At 42.2% G+C, this 23,338-nt stretch overlaps 1 long non-coding RNA gene across 1 annotated transcript in view; it reads left to right on the top strand.

The window, feature by feature from the left end:
• The window catches only part of LOC127792113 (uncharacterized), a 45,863-nt gene extending 22,525 nt beyond the window's left edge, over positions 1–23,338 (top strand). Inside the window, exon 2 of the long non-coding RNA XR_008021084.1 lies at positions 22,945–23,338. This is a non-coding gene — a long non-coding RNA (uncharacterized LOC127792113). The remainder of the gene's footprint in view (positions 1–22,944) is intronic.

The raw sequence follows: 23,338 nt of genomic DNA, 5'->3' as shown, positions 1-23,338 counted from the left end.
TGGGACCCTATGGGCCAAGCCCATGAGGCCCTTATGGGCTGGCCGATTAGACCCTATGGACAATTTTGCATGTGCTTTGCTTATGAGTTGGTGAATAATGAGTTGTCACAAGCACCTTTATGTCACAAGACTTCTGACATGTGCTTTGCCTTTATGTCAACTCACAAGCAACTTATGTCTTTATAAATATCACATGCTAAGCTTGCCAGCCTTGCCATTTGAAATTCATTATTCACCAACGTTTGCCAGATTGCCTTTATGTCAATTTATGTCTTTATGTCACCTTTTTGTCACAATGTGACAAGCACTTGTGACAGCCTGACAAATGCTTTATGTCACAAGTGCTAAGTTTGCATTTGAAATTCACCGACGTTTGAATTTGAATTCAAATTTGCAAGTCCCCTGATTGTCTATAAATAGGAGAACAAATATGAGTTATTTTCACTTGCTTTCGAATTCCATGCAATTCTGTTGTTCGATTGTTCTTGAGTTTACACTTCTTAATTCTTACTTATTTTTGCCTTTCTATTTTATAAGTTTTATCCATTCACAAGTTAGATATTATTCTTATTTCTAAACCAATAAATAATAATGTATTTCCTTCGTCGCTCAAAATCCACCCGTTTTTCTCGTGGAACTCTTTCTAGTTCTATGGATCTACCACGGTCTAGCATATCTAACCCCATAATCCGTACATCTCGTCGTCCTCAGCCCCAACCTTTAGTGGATTTCATTCATGATTTGTATAATACAAATTATGCAGATCAGGATGAATCACTTCCACCTGACTCACTAGAAGAAGATGACAACATCAACTTTGCTGAGCCTGCTGATTTTCCACCCCCACCAACACCTAGAGAGAACGAAGAAGATGATGCAGGTCCGTCAAATGTGGGAGCTGTTAGGAAAAGACAACGGACAAGTGCTGTTTGGAACTATTATGAAATAGTTCAGGTTGAAGGCGAGGGTGAAAGGGCCCAATGTAAGGTATGTAAAAAACGTCTTGTGTGTGGCGATGGAACAGGTCATCTAAAAAAGCACGCGACAAAGCATGAGGGGGCAATGGCCTGTAGTAAAAAAAGTAATATACAAACTCAATTAAATCTTCCAGGTAATATTCATCGCTATAAACCAGAACTAGACAATGAGTGTTTAGCTAAAATGATAATTAAATCAAAATGCACTTTTTTGTTTGCACAAGATCCTGCTTTTAAGTGGTATTGTAAAACTGTACACAATTCAGTCTAGAGGTTTCTCTAGGAACACTATTAGAAATGAAGCAATGAGATTATTTTTAATATATAAAGATAAGCTAAAAAATGTACTTAATCAACTTACTAGTAAAATCTCACTTACGTCTGACATATGGTATAACGGACTAACAAATAATCATTATTTATGTGTGACAGTTCGTTGGATAGATGACATGTGGGTTATTCAAAAAAGAATAATTACTTTTAAAGAACTTGTAAAAGCACATAGTGGAAACTACATAGCTTAAGCGATTTCGCAGTCTGTATTAGATTACAATATTTTGGAAAAATTATTTGTTATTTCTTTTGATAATGCTAGTAATAATAATGTCGCAGTGGAAGGATTAAAACTTTCTGTGCCCTTAATTTTAGGTTGAAAATTGTTTCACAATAGATGTACATGTCACATTTTAAATCTGTGTTCAAGATGGTCTTCGTGTAGGTTCAGTCATTAGAAAAAGTAAAAAGTTGTTTAAAATTCATATGCACTAATACGTCTAGACTTAGAGAATGGAAACAATTAGTTCATGCTTATCAACGGCCCTATAAAATTTTTTCAAAAGACATTAAAACTAGATGGAATTCAACATTTTTGTTATTACAAATGATAACACCATATAGAGAACTTTTAACAATGTTTTGGAATAAAAAAATGCCCCCATCTTATCACATAACTGAACTTGATTGGAATTTGTTAGATATACTTATTTTTATATTAGAACAATTTTATCATGCTATAGTTACATTTTTTGGTTGTAAATACCCAACAACTCACCTTTTTTTAAGAGAAATATATAGTATAGTAAATTGTTTTAATGAATATAGTGAACATCAAAGTTACATGCCATTTCTTGACCCAATGGAAGCAAAATTTAGGAAATATTGGACACAAATTCCACCACTTTACCTAATAGTTAGTACGTTAGATCCCACACAAAAGTGGAATGCTGTAAATGGTTTTTTAGATTTGTATGGCAATGCTATGAATATTGATACAAATGATACGAAATATGAAGTTAAACAATTAGTATATGAAATGTATAATTTGTACGAATTTCATTTTAAACCTAGACAACAAGTTGAAGACACGTCAAAACAAATAAAATCCAAAGGAAATTTAAAATTTGAATTTTCAAAATTTTTGAGAAGTAAACAATAAAAAAAAAACAACTATAACGTCAAGTAGTGCATTTAATGAATTAGACTTTTATTTAAATAAAGATATGCAATTTTCTGATGATGAAATAAATAATTTTGATGTTTTGGCCTGGTGGCGCCTAAACCAACACACATATCCCGTTTTGGCTGCCATGGCTCGTGATGTACTAACTCCTCCGGTGTCCACAGTACCATCGGAGTCTGCTTTCTCTGCAAGTAACAAGGTGTTAGATCAAAATTATCACCAAAAATATTAGAAATGTGTGTTTGCTTTAAAGATTGGCTCAATGTGGAGTTCGAACAACAAGGGATCGAGTTAGTAGATGAATCAAGTGAAGATGATGTTGATAACTAGTTGAAGCCACTTTACTTTTGCAATTTTGTACTATTTTCTTTTATTTAATTGAAAAGATGTAAAAATTTAATGTAACTATTTTACTCCCTCACCAATCAGTATTGGCAATCGCCATTTGAGTGATGGGATTTTTTGCTAGCCGCAAGATAATGATCTTGCTGCAGCAATAGATTTAAAAATTTCCTACCTCTAAAAAGAGACTAGGATTATTAGGGATGGTTGCTAGCTCATGTAAAAAAGGTAAAAAAATTATTTTATTGAACTTCTTCAAGTGATAGCTTGAAGAGAGAGGAGTAGGCCATTTGTTTACCGAATGGTTCGAACCTCTATAAATTGCAGTGTCCCTTGCTCATTTATTTTTTTAATTCTGTTATTTTTTATTAATTATTGATATTGGATGCTAAAAGATTTATATTTCACAATATATATAAATAATAATCATCAATATATTTAAAATTTTCAAGCTAAATTTTTTATATATTTAAATTATAAATAAACATTCTTCTTTTTATATGTGTATTATTTTTCATATCAATTCACAAAAAATTTAAAAGCTATATAGAATTTTGAAATATAAAATGATAAAATAATATTTAAAACTTAAGATAGAAAATTGTTTAAAAAGGAAAAAAAGAAAAAAAATGGTTTTTATATATGCATTATTTTGATATTTATATATGTATATATTATATGCATTATTTTTAAAAAAATTATTTAAAAAGAAAAGAAAAAAGGGGTCGGGTCCGCTAGGCCCTATGGGCTAAGGGCCTGGCTCGGCCCTCTAGCCCATGGGTTGGCCCGGCCCGGCCCCCCTGTAGGGGGGCTGTGGGCTGGGCCAGGCCCTATCCACGGCAAAAGGGGCCGGGCCCAGCCCGACCCTTTTAGTAAAAGGGTCAGCTTGACCAGTTTAAAAAGCCCGTGGGTTGACCCGGGCCGACCCTTTTGACATCTCTACCTCCCAGTCATCAATGGCCTGCAACGAAAAGAGCTGTGCCACATGATCCAATTTTGTTTTTAACAGCCACTGCAGCCTCTTTCCAGTTATAATCTTGCAAGAGCCCGTGTCTATACTTCCAAACAAGGTCACTGCCTTCCCTTACTTGGTAATAGTAACCTCCAGCTTGTTGAAATCGAAGCTGATAGGGCTAATCGTCTTCATCCAATCAACTCCCAACACCACATCGCAGCCTCCAAGCTTCAACAATCTCAGGTCAGTCATAAACGACTCTCCCATCTCCCAACGAAAATTCACACAGGCAAATCTACTGATCATCTTCTCCCCATTTGCCACCATCACTGTCTATGGCTGCATGTTGGTAACTAGACACCCTAGCTTCTTGGCTGACTTCTCGTTCAAGAAGCTGTGCATGCTTCCACTGTCAATCAAACCATCAACTTGTGATTCCTGACCTTTCCTTGCACCTTAATAGTTTTGCTGTTAACCAAGCCTCGCAAGGTATGCAAAGAAATCTCACCATCTCCTACTTCTTCCACTGCAATCCCTTCTTCTTCTGGAGCTTCATCTATCTCCACCATCTCCTCATCTCTTTCCAACATCAACAACTGCTTTCAGCATTGGTGTCGAGGCACATACCAGTCTCCACATTTGTAACATTGACTTGCTTGCCTTCACTGTTCAAAAGTTTCAGATCTACCTCCCATTGGCTGATTTCCCATTACTGTAGGTTGGACAACAACGCCTCTTAGGATTTTGTTGGATTTCACTATGTCCTTACAACTTCCATAGTTTAGCACCACCTAACTACCTTGAAAAGAAAACTTTTGCTTCTTCATTAAGGCTTCCACTTCCATCTCCTGCAGCTGTGCACTTTCTGCAGCCTGTTTGATAGGCTTTGGCTACAACATCTTGACTATTGGCCTCAACTCATCATTCAAGCCGCTGATAAAACTTGAAACGAAATAGGCCTCACTCGAACCAGGATTCAATGTGATCATGAGGGATTTTAGTTCTTCAAACTTCACCTGGTATTGCTGAATAGTCCCTTCCTGCCACAGCTTATTGAATTCTTCCACTATGTCAGCCAAATTTCGATCTCCAAACTTGGCACAGAATTCCTCTACAAAGTCTAACCAGTTACCGTCCGTTTGTGACCTGTTCCAACCTTGGAACCAGGAGTCCACCACATCGTTTAGGTAGGTTGAAGCTAAGGTAATCTTCTAATGCCTCAGAATTTGATACAAGGTGAACAACCTCTCACAGCTCCGAACCCACCACCGTGGATTTTGATCTTCAAACAACAGCAGGTCCAGCTTTAGCATAGGGAAATGAGGTTGAGACTGAGCAACTTGCATTCCCTGCCTCTTGCCTGGTGCTCGTTCCTCAAACATCTCTCCAATAACAGCAAGTTCCGCTTCGAAATCCAAGGAATTTGCTGCCCTAGGGTCTAGTCCAACTGCTGGCAAGACTGGATTAGTTCTTTCCCTAGGAGGAAAGTCAAGAAAGACAGCTGCACCTGATTTTGCCCCGTGAACATTAGCATGAAGCTTTGCAGTTGTTCTCGGATGACTCCCTACATTCTCTCATTCTCTTGGATCTGGTTCGCCACCTTCTTGCGCATCTAAGAAATCACGTTATCTAGCTTCCGATCCATCACCTCACCAATAGTTCCCACTCACATCTATATATGGGACATTGCCGTGGTCATCTGCTGAATTTGCACCTCCATCTGTTTCATTCTTGTTCCGTTTGCCATTGTTTTCTGCATCCAAGTGAAGGTTGAAGGCTAAGGTTCGAAGCTTTGATACCAAAATTGTTAGGACCTCGAGTCTAACAATGGAAATTCTCTTCATGAGGGAGAGAATTAGAGCTGGGTGAGAGGAGAAAACTGAGAGGGAGAGACAAAAAACAGAGAGACTGGAGGGAGAGAAATTGAGTGAGACAGAGATTCAATTGCTTTGAATATTCATCGGTAGCTTCTCATTCAGATGAGAAGCCTTTTATAGCTTCTCCTTGGCACCAACTTACAGGTCATAGGGTCCTGACAGGTCTCATTCAAGCTTGGTCTTTGATTTTTCCGAACTCCTTCATTTACAAGTTGTTCTCTTTCTGCATGTGTATGTATAACAATGCTGGTCAGTGGTCAACAAACCTCCATTGCATTGTTGAATGGTGGTCATTTTTAAGGTTTAGTAAGCTGTCTGGGTGTAAATGTTGGTGGGGATGGTGGGTGGTAATGGTGTGCAGTAGTGGGTGGTTTGCAAGCTCATGTAATATAGTGATGATGATGCTGGTAGTGTGGTTAAGTTGTGGCTGGTTACCTTGTGTAGGGTAGTGGTGGGTGGCAACAGATAGGAGGACTTTGTGTTTAGTCAAAGTTGTCAAAGGCGTGCCTAGGCGTGAGGCACAACTCTGTGTGCCTCATCATCACGTAGGCACAGCTCCATGCTCGGGGTGTTGCCTATGTGCACAAGGTCCTTGCCTCATACAAGGCCCATGAACCCTATTTCTTATCCACATGTCATCTTAGATCCTATTTTTTGTTGATTTGATCGCATATTTTTGTATATTGGTGAGAGGCAAACCTAGCGATGTAAAATGGTGGTTTGTATATTGGTGAGAGGCAAACCTAGCGATGTAAAATGGTGGTTTGTATATTGGTGAGAGGCAAACCTAGTGATGTAAAATGGTGGTTTGTCGGATCTCCCACTCGCCGAGATCGTTTGGCAATGATGTTCACTCTCTAGAGAACTACTCACGTTCGTGTTCTACTTGATTTTTATTTCTTTGTTTTACTTTCTTTTGCAATTTAGCAGAAACTGATTCTATGCTATAATTGTTTTTCGCTTTGTGTTCTACTCTAATTTTTTTTTTCTTGCTTCTAATTTTTGTTGCATTTTAAAAGAAACTAATTGCTAGAAAATAAATGTTTACATTGTGTGATTGGTAGAATTCTAAGAATTGTAAGAATACTTGATTCAATAAGCAAGAGTTCCAAACCAATTACAGCCGAAGAAGAAAGAAAACAGAGCAATTTGAGAGGCCCTTAATCTCTCCTACTTTCTGAAAAATTCTTCACACCTCTGCCACCTCTTTTTTATTCCTCATTCTCTAACGGAATTAGAATCCGCACATGCAAGTTGTTACACAACCTTGCAATTCCTGCTCTACCCCTCCTCTAATAGCTTATTTCCCTAATTCCAAAACTATCCTTGATTCTTTGGACGCCTTTGGTATGTCCAGTGAATCGGTGGTCTATCAATATTCCCTCCCCCAACTTTCACCTTGTCCTCAAGGTGGAAAAATGGAAACTGCTGCTGGATCACTGAGTAGGGCTCCCAAGTGGCTTCCAATGGTGGCAGGCCCTTCCACTGAATCAGCACTTCTGCTCCTTGCATGCTCCTACCATTTCCCGAACGCACTCCTAGCACCGTTGAGGGTTCCACCACCATTTCCAGATCTTTAGTAAGCTGTTTGGGCAGCTCCCTCGTGGCCTTCATTGCACCCTTAGCCTCCCGTAGTTGGGACACATGAAATGTTGGGTAGATTTGACAATGCGGTGGTAGTTTCAGCTGGTAAGCCACAGGGCCTACCTCCTTCTCAATCTCAAACGGGCCATAGTAGCGTGCCGCTAGTTTTTCATTTGCACGGGCAGCCAAAGACCTTTGCCGATACGGCCTTAATTTCAAATATACTAAGCTGCTTACCTGGAACTTCACATCCCTTCTTTCCCCATCTACTCTCTTCTTCATTATTGCTTGTGCCCTCAAAAGTTGCACCTTCAATTCATCTAGGACCTCATCCCTTTCAATCATCTGCTGCTCCACCATCGAGACGGGGGTAGTTCCCTTCTCAAACCTCACTAAGGGAGGCGGTTCCCTCCCATACACCACTTGGAAGAGAGTTAATTTAGCAGCTATGTGATAGGAAGTATTGTACCATAATTCAGCCCATGGTAACCAAGCGAACCAGGCCTTTGGTTTGGAAGAAGCAAAACATCTCAAGTAGGTTTCCAAAGTCCAGTTGAGTACCTCGGTTTGCCCATCCGTTTGTGGATGATAAGCTATACTTCTTTTGAGTTTGGTGCCCTGTAGCCTAAAAATCTCCTCCCAAAATTTGCTCATAAAATTTTTGTCTCTATCTGACACAATGGACCTAGGAACCCCATGGAGCCTTACCACTTCCTTGATAAAAGTTCCAGCCACCTCCCCAGCTGTAAATGGATGTTTAAGTCCAATAAAATGCCCACATTTGCTAAGTCGATCCACCACGACCAAGATTGAGTCTACCTTGTTAGATTTTGGAAGTCCTTTAATAAAGTCCATGGCAATGTCGTCCCAAATCTGGTTAGGAATTGGTAGTGACTGTAACAGTCCCCCCGGTGACAAGGTTATATATTTGTTTTGTTGACAAGTCAAACACTCACTTACATACCAATGCACACCCTTCTTCATACCTAGCTAATAGACATTCGCCGTCACCCTTTTGTAAGTTTTTAAAAACCCCGAATGACCTCTCACGCTCCCATCATGCCCTTCCTAGAGTATCAATGGAATTAGTGCGGATCCCTTGAGTAAGTAAAGCCGTCCCTTGTAGACGAGGTGCTTGTCCACCAGCTGAAAATTAGGATGGGAGGAGGGGTCAGCTTGTAACTCTTGGATAATTTTTTGCAACCCTGCATCAATGTTTACCTCACTTGCCACTTGCTCCAAATGGACCACCCTAGGCACTGTCAAAGCCATCAAAGTTGCTGTGTGACAGATTCTGGATAGCCCATTAGCCGCCTTATTCTCCATCTTAGCCCAATAATGTATCTCAAATTGGTATCCCATCAACTTCACCATCCATTTCAAATATTCCGGACTTACCTCCTGTTGCTCCATCAAGTACTTGAGGCTTTTTTGATCCGTTCTAATAAAAATTTTTCTGCCCAACAAGTAGTGCCTCCATTTTTTCACCGCAAACACTATGGCCATGAGTTCTCTTTCATAAACGGATTTCTTACTCCCCAACTGACTAAACACTTGGCTGAAATAAGCGATCGGCCTCTGTTCTTGCATCAAAACAGCCTCCATTCCATGCCCCGAGGCATCAGCTTCAATGGTGAAAGGCTTCTCAAAGTCGGGTAAGGCTAAAACGGGTAAGGATACCATTTTAGCCTTGAGTTGTTGGAAGGCCTCTTCAGCAACCACATCCCACAAAAGTTGTTTTTTTTTAATTTATCAGTTAGAGGCTGAGCAAGCTTACCATAGTCTCTCACAAAGCGTCTGTTGTACCCCGTAAGCACAAGAAACCCCCTCAATTCCTTTATCGTTGTTGGAGTAGGCCAATCTATCATCGCTTGCACCTTGTTGCTATCAGCTGAAACCCCCAAATAAGAAATAACATGGCCCAAATACTCAATTTCCAGCTGCCCAAACACACACTTCTTGTTGTTAGCCATCAGTTGGTTGTCCGCTAACACCCTTAACACACATCTTAGGTGTTGTTCATGCTGCTCCAAACTGCTGCTGTACACCAAGATATCATCGAAAAACACCAACACAAAACGCCTCAAATAATCTCTGGAAATTTCATTCATCAACGCTTGGAAAGTAGTCGAAGCGTTCATCAATCCAAAAGGCATCACTAGGAACTCATAATGCCGTTCGTGAGTCCTGAATGCTGTCTTTGGGACATCCTCGGGCCTAACCCGAATCTGGTGGTAACCAGATTTTAAGTCAAGTTTGGAAAAAACCCTAACACCATGCAACTCATCAAGTAACTCATCTATTACCGGAATGGGAAATTTGTTTGGAACCGTTACCTTGTTCAAGGCCCTATAATCGACACAAAAGCATCCTTCTTCTTAACCAATAATACCGGGCTAGAAAATGGGCTGGAGTTGGGTTGAATGATCCCCACGGCCAACATTTCACCCACTAGCTTCTCAATCTCATTCTTTTGTAAATAAGGATAACGATAGGGTCTTACACTCACCGGAGATGATCCTGTAATGAGGTTTATGCCATGGTCTCTATCCCTGCTTGGTGGCAGCCCTTCCTCAGCAGTAAACACCCCTCTAAATTCTGCCAATACGCCCTTTAAGAATTTTGGAACTGCCCTCGGATCTTCCTCAATTTTAGCTGCCAATGTCCCCAATTCCAGCAGCATTCCTTTCCCCTTCTCCTTAAATGCTTTCACCATAGCCTTTAAGGATACCAAGGTCTTGCTCAAGCTAGAATCCCCCTACAAAGTTACAGCCATGTCTCCTACTTGAAACTTCATTGTGAGAGTCTTCCAATTTACATTCATCTTACCTACTGCTGCTAGCCATTTCATTCCTAGAATCACATCCGAGCTTCCTAGCTCTAAAGGTAAGAAATCTTCCACAATCTGCAAGTTTTGGAGCTGAAGCTTCACCCGCTTGCAAATTCCAGCCCCTTGAACTGCCATTCTCGTCCCCATAATCACACCATAGCCTACTGTTTCCTCCCTACTTAGGCTCAACAGCTGCACCATCTCCACAGAAATGAAGTTATGGGTTGCTCCTCCATCAATCAAGACCACAACTGGTTGTTGCTCTATCTCCCCTTTTAACTTCATCGTTTGGGGTGCTATCAATTCTACCACAGAATTCATGGACAGCTCAATAACCTCACCCCCTTGGACTGGTTCCCCTACTTCCTCCCTTTTTTGGCTGAGGCACTGGTTGGCATCTCCTTCCTCTACCCACTGTTCCTCCTCCTCTACTTCTTCATCATAAATCATCATCACCTGCAACTCTTTATTCTTATCATCACCTGTAATTCTTTATTCTTACACTTGTGGCCGATCGTATACTTCTCGTCACACCTAAAACACAAGCCCTTATCTCGCTTGGACTTCCATTCGGCCTCACTAAGCCGTTTCCAAGGCTGGTTACTCACCCTCCCACTGTTTTGGAGCCGAAATGGATAGGGAAAGTTTCCTGCCAAAGATTTAGGAGCAGGTTGCGCCTGGGGCTGAGGACTCCCATGCTGGTAATTTGGAATAGCGAGTGAAGCGGACTAACCTCTATTCGAAGTCGGTCCAACTACACTTCCCCGGAGCACTAGGTTCCTCTCTTCTATTCGTTGCGCCAGGTCCATCGTTTGCTCCAAACACCTTGGCCTCAACACCCTCAACTTAGCCTTGATCTCCGGATTGAGACCGTTAATGAAATGCCCTTCTAGCACAGCTTCTGGCAGATTCTCCAGAGGCAATGCCAGCGCCTCAAAGCTTTGACAGTAGTCCAAGACAGTACCTCTTTGCCGAAGAGTTAAAAATCTCTCTTCTACCGACCCTTCTTGAGTGGGTCGGAATCGGTTTCGCAACAACAGCTTGAAATCCTCTCAAGTCCTCATTCTCTGCCTTTTTTCTTCCCACTAAAACCACGAGAGGGCAGGTCCTTCCAAACATACAGCTGCTATATTCACCTTCTCCATATCAGTCAACCCATTCATCGAGAAGTATTGCTCGGCCCTGAAAATCCAGCCATCTGGGTCACCTCCATCGAAGAACGACATTTCCAGTTGGCGTCCGTGTAACATCCCGCATCGAGCGATAGAAAGGATTAGAATAACTTACCCTGATGGGCCTACGCGAACTTCCCAGGGAGTCACCCATCCTTGAGCTTCCCCAGCTCAAGCACGCTTAACCCCGGAGTTTCTTGCCTACATTCAGCCCAAAAGGTATCCAGCTGGTGTTGTTTCCTTCCTTACTTATTCTCGATATATACTACTATTCTCTGGGCTTTTGGGGTATTACATTCTCCCTCCCTTGAGCACATGACATCCTTGTCATGTTTACAACTGATCCCAAATCTTCTCCCTTTTGGGGGTTGCCATCTTAGAAGCCTGCCAGAAGCCGCTCCTTGTACAGGCCCTCGAGCCCCGGAGCCACTCCCCGCCCTTATCGAATGGCCTTCACCAAGGGTTGACTTTGATACCACCTGTAGCATCCCGCATCGAGCGATAAAAAAGACCAGAACAACTTACCCTGATGAGCCTACGCGAACTTCCTAGGGGATCACCCATCATTGAGTTTTCCTAGCTCAAGCACGCTTAACCCCGGAGTTTCTTGCCTACATTTAGCCCAAAAGATATCCAACTGGTGTTGTTTCCTTTCTTACTTATCCTCGATATATACTACCATTCTCTGGACTCTTGGGATATTATAGTCCGCGAGATTCTAATCGCCAGCCACCCTCGACCCCCTCCGTTTCAGTTCGCCTCCCACCCGTCTCAGGCGTCTCCTCCGAGTCACCTACCCCAGGTGATTGTTCTCCCCACTTCTCCTTGTTCTTCCTTTCTCGTTGTTACTCCTCCCGTCTCGCTGTCATCCATTCGAACTGTTCCAACAAGGAAGCAACGTTCTTCTCCACCGATCGAATCTCACTTCTCGTGGCATTCGATTCACTCTTCATGGCGTCCACGCCTAGTTGTACGCTATCCAACCCCTTCTCTAAATCTCCCACTCGATCTGTTAAGTTCACCATTGGGATCGCAATGCTCTGATACCAAAATGGTAGAATTCTAAGAATACTTTATTCAATAAGCAAGAGTTCCAAACCAATTATAGCCGAAGAAGAAAGAAAACAGGGTAATTCGAAAATTCTTCACACCTCCGCCACCTCTCTTTTATTCCTCATTCTCTAACGGAATTAGAGTCCGCACATGCAAGTTGTTATACAACCTTGCAATTCCTGCTCTACCCCTCCTCTAATAGCTAATTTCCCTAATTCTAAAATTGTCTATCAGTGATCTATTAATTTTTTTTCTGTCCTCTAATTTCTTTTGCAATTTAAAAAAAACAAATTGTTTTTCTATAACTTTTTGTGTTGTGTTCTGCTACAATTTTTGTTTTCTTTCTTCTAATTGTAAAAAAATTTAGAAGAAATTAATTGTTTTCCTGTAATTGTTTTTTTGTAATGTGTTCTACTATAATTTTTTATTTTCTCTAATCTCTTTTACAGTTAGAAAAAACTAATTTCAAAATAAACTAATTATTTTTTTTGTAATAATATTAGTTGTTATTATGGGGTTGGTTAATTGTTATTTATGATTTTATGAGTTTGCATCTACAGGTATATATTGAAAATAATAGTATATAATATTTTATAAGCTTTTTGAATAAATGTGTGCCTCATGTGCCTAAGGCTTGTGATTCACCTTGTGCCTAGGCCCCAAGCACTAATTTGTGCCTTAGTGTCCCTCGTGCCTTTGACAACTATGTGTTTAGTGTATTTATAAGGAATGGGGACACAGGTGCCAGTAACAGGAGGGTGTGTGGTAGCACAAGGGGCTTGGACCTCCAAGCCAATTGTGCTGACACTTAGCTCAAAATCACCTGCTTGGTGATGGCTAAGTTAACCTTTCTTCAGACTTGCTTCTGCCTTTATATCTTCACATTACTAGAACAACCACCACTTAAGAACTCAAGAGAGCATAAGAGAGAACAAGAGAGCTTAAGAGAACTTTTAAGAAACTCTCTTGAGAATGGAATGAATAAGGAACTCACCCCTATTTATGTGTGCAAAAGACCAAAATACCCCCACTGATCCTTATCTACAACTCCTACAATGTACATCTTCATCCGTCTCCAACAACTTGGATAAGGATGGAATCTTCCAAAACCTATTTATAGCCCTCATCTCGCCATGTGGCATATCCTTGATAAGTCTTCTCTCTCTCCCACTGTGGCAGCTTTGAGGATAAGCATTCTCTCTTATCTTGCCATGTGATAACCCTACAAATAAGACTTCTTGTGCCATGCAGTTTTGCCTAGTCACCTCCTTGTGATTCACCTATTGCATCCAGTTAGCATGTCCAATCACACCCTTGTGCTTAGGCAACTGCATCTAGTCAACACGCCTAGTCACACTCTTGGGATTAGTTAATTTCATCCACTCAGCATGCTCATTCATATGACCCCACTGTGTCCTAGTCATCGATCCTTGCCTACCACGCACTTGTGTGGCATCTACATGTTGTTGCTTGTGTCTTCTCAAAGTCTTTTCTCCCCACTTGGCGTGCCAAGTCGCTGCTTGCATCATCCCTATCTTTTGCCCACTGCATTCCAACCTTAGGAGCGCTTGATCGTCCCTACCCACATCCACCATGCCATTGGGTTATCACCAAGGTCCTTTGACTAGGTCTGTTATCTAGCTGTCATGACCCTAGGCTATGGGAGGGGGTAATTGTATAAATTGGGGGTTACGATTGTTGTAGGTTGGTTACAAACAGTTAGGATTGCATCGTTGGTTGTAAAACAGTTAGAAGCTAGGGTTATTATAAGGTTGTTGGGCTATTGGGTTTCCAGTTATGGTAACTGAAGGTGGTTGCTAATGATTCCTATAAAAGGATGGTTGTAGGAGAAAGGAAGGCATGCAATTGAAGATTCATTCTCTTGTTCATTTTGATTCTCTCATTCCTCTCTCAACTTCCTTCTCAATTCTCCCTCTTTACTCTCAATTCACTAGAATAACCCTCATCAGATCCAAGGATTTGACAAAGTGGTATCAGAGCAGTTAATCCGTGGGTAAAATTCTAATCGATTTAAGGTCAGAGTTGTGGCCACTTTATTCGAAATGTGAAGAAGAAGTAGTCTAGGAAATTTCGAGCAAGCCAAGTGTGAAGGTGAGGTAGACCCAGCAACTCCAACGACTGAATTCCGTTGATCCAAGAACTGGATGTTCTTGATTAGGTTCGGCACTGAGAGGCGAGCGAGGACTAGCAACAATCTTCAAGTCTTGAAGGTGGAGATGAGGACCAGCAATGATCTTCGAGTCTTGAAGGCGAAGCCAATAGTTGACTCTCTGCTACTACAGTGCAGGATTCAAGAGGCGAACTCAGAAGGGAAGTAAGGTGATGGTGAATTTTGGGTGACTGCTGTTTCAGAGGCAAAATAGGGTTGAAAGGTGGAAGCAGTGACTGAAGTGGTGAATTGCGATTAAGGCATACGATTGACTTCTAGCACATCGGGGTGTTAATTGCGTTTAACACCCAAGCAAATTCCAACTATCTTAAGTCAGAATTAAAGGCGAAGCAGGCCAAAAGAGACAGGCGTAAAGTGAACTCAAGTCGAGGCAGTGTGGGTAGACCCAGGGCGGTCGTAACTAGAGCGGGATTAATGACGCTGAAATTGGGTTCAAAGGTGGTGGTTGGGTCCGTCAACAGAGTTGATTAGGTCAAAAAAGGTGGTTCCTTCCAAGTCCGTGGTCAACTGGAAGTAGCAACAAGGGAAGGCATGGCCAAAGGAACAAGAATAAAACAATTGGAGACTCGCTTGGATGCGATGGAGACGGGCCTTCGCCACACTCAAGAACAATTGGAGGAGCGATTCGAGTTGGTGGAGCTTGGCTTTCGCCAAACGCTCAGGAGGTGAGTAGGGGTAGAGTCGAGAATGCAACGTCGAAGGATATGATGATGTCGGTGGAGAAGAGCATGAAGGCTGAGATCACCCGCATCTAGGGGGGACGTTTCCAGCCTCAAGGAGGAGTTTGTAGGATTTGGGCAGTAGTTGCGTACTGTCCTATGCTTGTTTTCAAGGCTGCCAAATGCAAGTTTGCCTATTGATTTCCCTCCAAGAACAACCACGGATCCGATCTTGACAGGAGCAGGGAATCGCGACGATAATTCCAATCTTGTGGAGGCAAAGGATTGATTCGAATTCATGGTAGGGGCTTCCAACCAAGGGGGATATATTGACCAGGTTAATATACCAATGCCAAGGTTGGAAATACCGGCATTTGATGGGGGCAAGCGATGTTGGTGGATCTAGTGATGTGAAAGGTTCTTTCACTATTTTCGTATGGTCAAGAGTCAAAAGGTAAATCTGGTTGCGATGTATCTTAATGATATTGAGGATGCATGGTTCCAAGGGTGGAGTGGTGGGAAATCTGAATTGAGTTGGCAGGAGTTTGCGGAAGAACTTTGTGCTCGTTTCGGTGAAAGAACAATGACAGATGTGGTAGAAGAGTTCAACAAATTGAAACAAGAAGGTGCAGTGGAGGATTACCTAATCAAGTTTGAAGAACTGAAATCATTGTTAACTCTTTCCTACCCGACCCTAGATGAACCCTACTTTGTGTCGAGTTTTATTAGCGGCTTGAAAGATTAGCTAAGGTCAACGGTGAAGATGATGCAGCCAGCTACCGTCAAGCATGCTGCAGAGGAAGCATGCTCCAGGAACTTGCATTGAGAACGATCGTAAAGAAGTACACGCTCTCCATGGAAGTTAAGCCCTCGTTCAGTCAACAAGTGGAAGGAAATTGAGGGAATTCTCAAGATTATCCTAACTCTAATACAACTAAATTTTCTACTATGGAACAACAAAGGAAGTTAGGGTTATGCTTTAAATGTGGAGACAAATTCAGTCTCGCCACCAATGTCGGAGGTTGCTATTGCACATGGAAGGATTAGAAGAAGGAAGGGAAGAAGGAAAAAGAAAGGTTGTTCTCCCAGAAGAAACAGAGATTTCAGCGGTCTAGCTACACTCAATTCAGGCAGTTGAGTTAAAAGATGGAATTGAGATGGAGGAAGAACATTCAACAGCTGCAAACACTACTACTCTCTGACCGGTGAAAAAACGCAGAGGAGAAAGGAAGATAAATGAGGCAGTCAAGGCTGGTATTAGTTGATCTACCAATCCGTAGTCAACTTTAATACTTCTTGGGGACAAGTAGTTCAAGAAGGGGGAATTTGTCACGACCCTAGGCTATGGGAGGGGGTAATTGTGTAAATTGGGGGTTGCAGTTGTTGTAGGTTGGTTAGAAACAGTTAGGGTTGCATCGTTGGTTGTAAAACAGTTAGAAGCCAGGGCTGTTATAAGGCTGTTGGGCTGTTGGGTTTCTAGTTACGGTAACTGAAGGTAGCTACTGCTAATTCCTTTAAAAGGATGGTTGTAGGAGAAAGGAACGCATGCCATTGAAGATTCATTCTCTCGTTCTTTCTGATTCTCTCATTCCTATCTCAACTTTCTTCTCAATTCTTCCTCTTTACTCTCAATTCACTAGAATAACCCTCATCAGATCCAAGGATTTGACACCAGCTTGGCCCAGTCCACTTACCTGGCCTAGTGTGCCCCAACTCCTCGTCCAGTGCTACATTCTACTGTCACGTAGCTAATATGTAATAGGGGTAGAAAGGTCCATCCATATTTTGTAATATTTATTGGGTGAGCCTCGGCAGGGTAGGGAATGTTGAGTTATAGCTACTTTCTAGAAGGGCCCTCTAACAACATATATATATTCGGTTGTACTGGAGCCATGCTCCTCATGATTAGTAAGAATCTTCTTGGTTTTCTCTTTTTTCGATTATTTTTTCTCTCTCTATCCATTCTCTCTCCCTGCTCTCTTCTTCAAATAGCCGGAATTCCCTTGAATTCCGCCCCTAACCTTGTCAGACCAAGCGATGCTGACAATTGGTATTAGAGCTGACGGTTTAGAACTGATGAGTTGTGACCGACGAACATGGCGGAGGGTACTCGCATGAAACAAATGGAAGCTCGCCTGGACGCCATAAAAGAGGGCGTGCGACAAGGCCATGAGTTGGTTGAGGAAAGGTTGGAAACTATAGAAGCGGGTATTAGAAACACTCACGAAGACATAAGCAGGATGCGGAATGTTATGGAAATGGAGCGAAATTTGAGAGATGACTTCGCTCATCTTTGAGTGGAATTTACGGGACTGAGCCAGCAGCTGAACGCCACACTGGCCATTTTTTCCCAACAACTAAACGCGACACTACTCGTGGATTTTCCACCGAGAACGGCTACTGCTCCTATCCTTCAGGTAGCAAGGGGCCGTCAGGAGAGAGACGAAAGGATGGAGCCAGCAGGAGAGGCGACCATAAGAGGAGGCTTAGGTGCTGCAACAAACACTCCCATCCCAAAGATGGAGATACCAGTGTTTGAAGGGGTGAAGCCTCGTTGGTGGATAAGAAGGTGCGAACGCTTCTTCTATCACTATCGGGTGGTGGAAGAAAACAAAGTTAACATGGCTGCTGCATACTTGAACGATGTAGCAAACTCATGGTTTTAAAGTTGGAGTGCTAAGCGACATGAATGGAGGTGGCCAGAGTTTGTAGAGGAATTTTGTGCCCGGTTTAGTGAAAGTAGCTTAACTGATGTGGTGGAACAGTTTAATAAACTACGACAAGAAGGAACAGTGGAAGAGTACTAGGCCTGATTTGAGGAGTTGAAATCCAGGCTAGGACACGCCTACCCCATGCTAGACGAGCAGTATTTTGTGTCTAGCTTCCTTGGCGGATTGAATGATGAACTAAGATTGATGGTGAAGATGTTACAATTAGCGACCGTCAGGCAAGTGGCAGAGAAGACTCGCTTACATGAGTTATCCTTGGATGCCTTCGCTAAGAAGCACAGACTCTCACAAAAAGGGTCTAGAGTGTGGTGGCAAAGCCCTGTAAGGGGGGGGGGGGGGGGGGGGGGGGGGGGAGGGGGTTAGAAGGCTGGCGACTCTCAAATGTATAAGGGGAGTTACCCACCAAAGGCACAGATTGTAGCCAATCCCCTACAGTCCCTTACATTAGATCAAAAACGACAGATGGGATTGTGTTTCAAATGTGGGGAGAAATACACAGTGGGACACCAATGCAAAAGGGCACAAATGCAAATGGAAGGGGAAGATGACAAAGATGAAGAAGAAATGCCTGACATGGAAACAAGGAAGCAATTGGAAGAGGAGGAGGAAGGAGGGCAGATTTCACTTCACGCCCTGGAAGGCCACCCTTCGGAGAAGATGATCAAAATCAGAGGTAACGTTGGGAAGAGGAAACTTTTGATATTGATAGATAGTGGGAGCTCGCATAGTTTCTTGGATGAAACCACAACCAAGGAACTACTATGTGTACTCCAACCCACTATTCCCCTATATGTCACGGTCGCTAATGGTCACAAAATGATTAGCCGGTACAAGTGCCAAGGTTTTACATGGAGGATGCAAGGGCATGAGTTTTCTGTCGATTTGAGAATTTTACAGTTAGGTGGATGTCAAGTGGTGTTGGGAGTAGACTAGATGAAAATAGTCAGCCCCCTCATATTTGACTTCAACACCTTAGAGGTGACTTTTGATAAGGGAGGAAGAAGGTTAACGATAACAAGATGTGGGGATGGAGGAGAGTGCAAAGCAATCTCAGGAAGCCACCTGAAGAAACTCATTGAGCAGGAAGAAGGAACCGTTGCTCAGCTTCATTCGGTTTATGCCGTTGAGATGTGGGAAGGGAGAAAAGAAGTAGAAATAGTGGAAAATCAATGGTTTATATTACAGGCCTTGGTCAATTCCTTGAGCAAGATAAATTTATTGACTCCTTACATTCTCCGTTGGTTGAATTTGAGGAATTATTCGTGGAACCTACATCCTTACCCCTAGACTGTTTTTTAGAACATACCATCCACCTCAAGCCAAATACCAAACCCATAAACATTCGTTCCTATCGTTATTCCCCGTTTCAAAAGGCTGAGATTGAATGCCTAGTGAAAGAAATGCTGTCCAAAAATGTCATCCGGCCAAGTTAAAGCCTGTTTGCCTCCCCTATTCTCTTGGTTAAGAAAAAAATGGAAGTTGGAGGTTTTGTGTCGATTATAGATAGCTAAACACCCACCATCTAAAACAAATTCCCCATCCCTATCATAGATGACCTTCTTGATGAATTATCGGGGGCTACAATTTTTTCCAAGCTTGATCCTAGATCTGGTTATCACCAGATTCAAATGAGTGCCTTGGATATTCCTAAAACCGCATTTCGCACCCATCTAGGGCTTTATGAATTCCTAGTAATGCCTTTCGGCCTAACAAATGCTCCCACAACATTTCAGGCCCTCATGAGTCATATTTTCAGCCCTTACCTCAGAAAGTATATCCTTGTTTTCTTCGATGATATCTTAGTTTACAACCCAACCATGGAGCAACACCTAGCCCACCTCAAAACCACATTCCAAGTCCTCAAATCTAACCAATTGTATGTTAAGAAGTCTAAATGTATCTTCGTAGAGGGAAAGGTGGAATACCTTAGGCATATCATCACTGGAGAAGGCGTGCTCATTGATCCAAAAAAAAAAAAAACCGCTATGGTGGAGTGGCCTACTCCTAAGTCTGTCAAAGAATTGAGGGGCTTTCTTGGGCTAACCGGCTATTACATGAAGTTCATTAAGGGGTATGGGATAATCAGCAAGCCGCTGACTGAACTGCTCAAGAAAAATGGATTTGAATGGGGGGAGAGAGCAGCAACAACCTTCAATTCCTTAAAGGAGGCTATGACCCAAACTCCAATTCTGGCTTTACCAAATTTTTCAAACCTTTCATATTGGAAACAAATGCATGTGACACGGGAGTGGGAGCGGTGTTCGCACAAGAATTTAGGCCGATAGCTTTCCTTATTCAGGCTTTAGCTCCCAAACACTTGGGGCTGAGCATCTATGATAAGGAATTAATAGTTGTACTCATGGCAGTAGACAAATGGAGATGTTCTCTGGAAGGAAACTCGTTTGTTATCAAGACCGACCATGAAAGCCTCAAGTTCTTAGGAGAGCAAAGATTACACACACAGTTACAAAGGAAAGGAGTAACCAAGCTGCTAGGATTGGAATACAGTATCCAATACCGTAAAGGAAAAGAGAATACAGTGGCTGATGCACTGTCAAGGAGGGAAGAAAAGGGTGAATGCCGAGCAATCTCTATAGTTGTTCCCGATTGGATTAAAGAGGTGTCAAGTAGCTATGAAGGGACACCATGGGCTCAAGAACTTATGACCAGTTTAGCAGTTGGAGGTGGCGAACAGAAAGGATACACATTGAAGGCGGGTTATTGAGGTATAGGGGGCAGATGGTGATTGGAGAAGACCCTCAACTCAAGATCCAAATCCTACAAGCCTTGCATGCATCTCCCATTGGAGGGCATTCCGGCTTGAATGTTACTTACAACAAGGTGAGACAGTTGTTCTATTGGCCGGGAATGAAGAAGGAGGTGACAACTCATGTATTAGCATGCTCCGTTTGCCAAATATGCAAACACGAGCAAGTTCCATACCCCGATTTACTTCAGCCATTGGAGATACCAGACCAGGCTTGGCAAAGAATTTCCATGGATTTTGTGGAGGGACTACCTAGATCCGAAGGGAAGAACACTATTCTAGTAGTGGTGGATGAGTTGACTAAATTTGGGTATTTCCTCAGCCTAGCTCATCCATTTACAGCTTCGGATGTGGCTAGAATACTACTGGACTCAGTGGTGAAGGTACATGGCTTGCCCTTGTCTATCACTTCAGACAGGGACAAGATATTTACCAGCAACTTTTGGAGAGAATTGTTCAAACAATTGGGAGTTGGCTTGCATATGTTTACAGCCCATCATTCGGAGACGGATGGACAAACGAAAAGCATGAATCAATGCTTAGAAGCTTATCTAAGGTGTGTATGTTTCACTAAACCTAAAAGCTGGAATCAATGGTTGCCTTTAGCTCAGTGGTGCTACAACTCAAACTTCCACAACTCACTTAAGAGATCGCCTTTCGAGGCACTCTTTGGTTACAAACTGCCACTCATCCTAGCAGTGATGCATTACTCCAATGTGGAATGGGATGTGGATCGATACTTGAGGCAGAGACAAGAAGCCCTTCAGTTAATAAGAAAAGAATTAACGGTAGCACAAAACCGAATGAAGCAAATGGCAGATAGGAGGAGAACTGAAAGGAATTTTGAAGGAGGAGATTCCATTTACTTGAAGGTAAAAAGATTTCAGCAGCAAATGTTTACCGGTAAGCCCCCCTCTAAACTAGGCCCTAAGTACTTCGGCCCTTTCCAAGTAATAGCTAAGATAGGGAGCTCCGCTTATAGACTACAACTACCTGAGGGAGTAGGCATCCATCCAATCTTCCATGTATATCACTACTCAAGAAATCAGTAAGGCCACATGAAGTTGTAAGTGCCGAATCGCCAACCTTGGAGGAGGATTACATGGGAGAATCTGAACCTATGGCAATTATTGACAAGAGGGTCATCTACTGAGGGTCCCTGCCCCTGATTCAAGTGCAGGTACAATGGAACAATCAGCCTCCAGATGACACAACTTGGGAGTACCTCCCTGAGTTGCTTAAACAGTTTTCTCGGGCAGCCGGTGTGATTTCTTGAGGACAAGAAATATTTTAAGGAGGGGGGAATTGTCACGTAGCTAATATGTAATAGGGGTAGAAAGGTCCATCCATATTTTGTAACGTCTATTGGGTGAGCCTCGGTAGGGTAGGGAATGTTGAGCGATAGCTACTTTCTAGATGGGCCCTCTAACAGCATATATATATATTCGGTTGTACTGGAGCCATGCTCCTCATGATTAGTAAGAATCTTCTTGGTTTTCTCTCTCCCTACTCTCTTCTCCGAATAGTCGGAATTCCCTTGAATTCCGCCCCTAACCTTGTCAGATCAAGTGGTGCTGACATCTGCCAGACTCCATCTGCTTGTAAGGCCTTGTACGGCCTAGACCAATAGTACTGTTGCCTGGCTGCCTCTGTGTGCCCATGTAATGCAGTGCAGCTCTGATGTGCCCCACTGTGCCCATTTTCAGCAAGGCTACCCCACTCCACAGCCTTGCTCGCCCCATCTTTGTCATGTTTGACACACGGGCCTTGTCCCATGTTGGCCTGATCCTCGGCTCCTCAGCCTTATCATACAATCAATAATGGGGATAAATTGGCAAGTCTATAACTGCTTCAGAGGCTACAAAATTCCAGTTTGAAGCTTTTAAGGCCATTTGTGTCATAAAATATACTTTTTGAATGACTTGGCCTGACAGTTGAATTACAGGAAGGGGAAATTGTTACTGACGTTTTACCTCACAAGGAGGGGTATGCAAATTTTGGAACCTAGAGGCTGGGATTTATATGTCTTAATCCTCAATGGACAGGGATACAATTTTACTTAAAAAGAAAACAATTGAATTTTTGCTAAAATTTGAATAACAGAGAACAAAAATAGTGAAGCTAGTTTTTCTGACAAATTTTGAACTTTCTCTGTGTTTAGAAAACTAACATTTTTTCAGATGCTATGGGCAGACTTACTGGCATTGTTGTTCTGTATGCAGTCTATCAATTCATGTAGGTTATCTGTCTAGTGACTGTTTTTGATGGTCATTAAAGAATAATTATTTAGTTTTTTCTGTCTCTCTGTGAAACAATTTTAGTCTCAATAAATCTTTTCTGAATTACCAGAATGAACCTGTACTCGATATGGCCATGGATAAGGATGATTGTAGAGCTAGAATACATATAGCCAATCCCTCTTTGGGGAATTAAAGCCAATGATGATGATGATGATGATGATGATGACCAGAATGACGCATACTATTTTACTTCATCAAGAAACATACTGAAGAGAAGACATTTCTACTTTCGTGCTCCTGTGCATTGTCCAGTGTAGTCTTTCCTAGAATCCTTCATGGAATTCTTGTATATTCCTGGTTCAGCTCAGAGCTTCCAAGGAATTTTCTTTTTCTCAGTCCTGTTTATGATATTCATGATTAATAACTGTTTGAGATAATATTTACTTATTCTTTCCTACTTGTAGAGATAATATGATTTTTCTATGAACTTTCATTCCAAGTTA

This window comes from Diospyros lotus, chromosome 15, assembly GCF_014633365.1.
Source record: "Diospyros lotus cultivar Yz01 chromosome 15, ASM1463336v1, whole genome shotgun sequence".
Classification (NCBI taxonomy): domain Eukaryota; kingdom Viridiplantae; phylum Streptophyta; class Magnoliopsida; order Ericales; family Ebenaceae; genus Diospyros; species Diospyros lotus.
The sequence above is the reverse complement of the archived record's forward strand: the minus strand, read 5'-3'. Positions and strand labels throughout refer to the sequence as shown.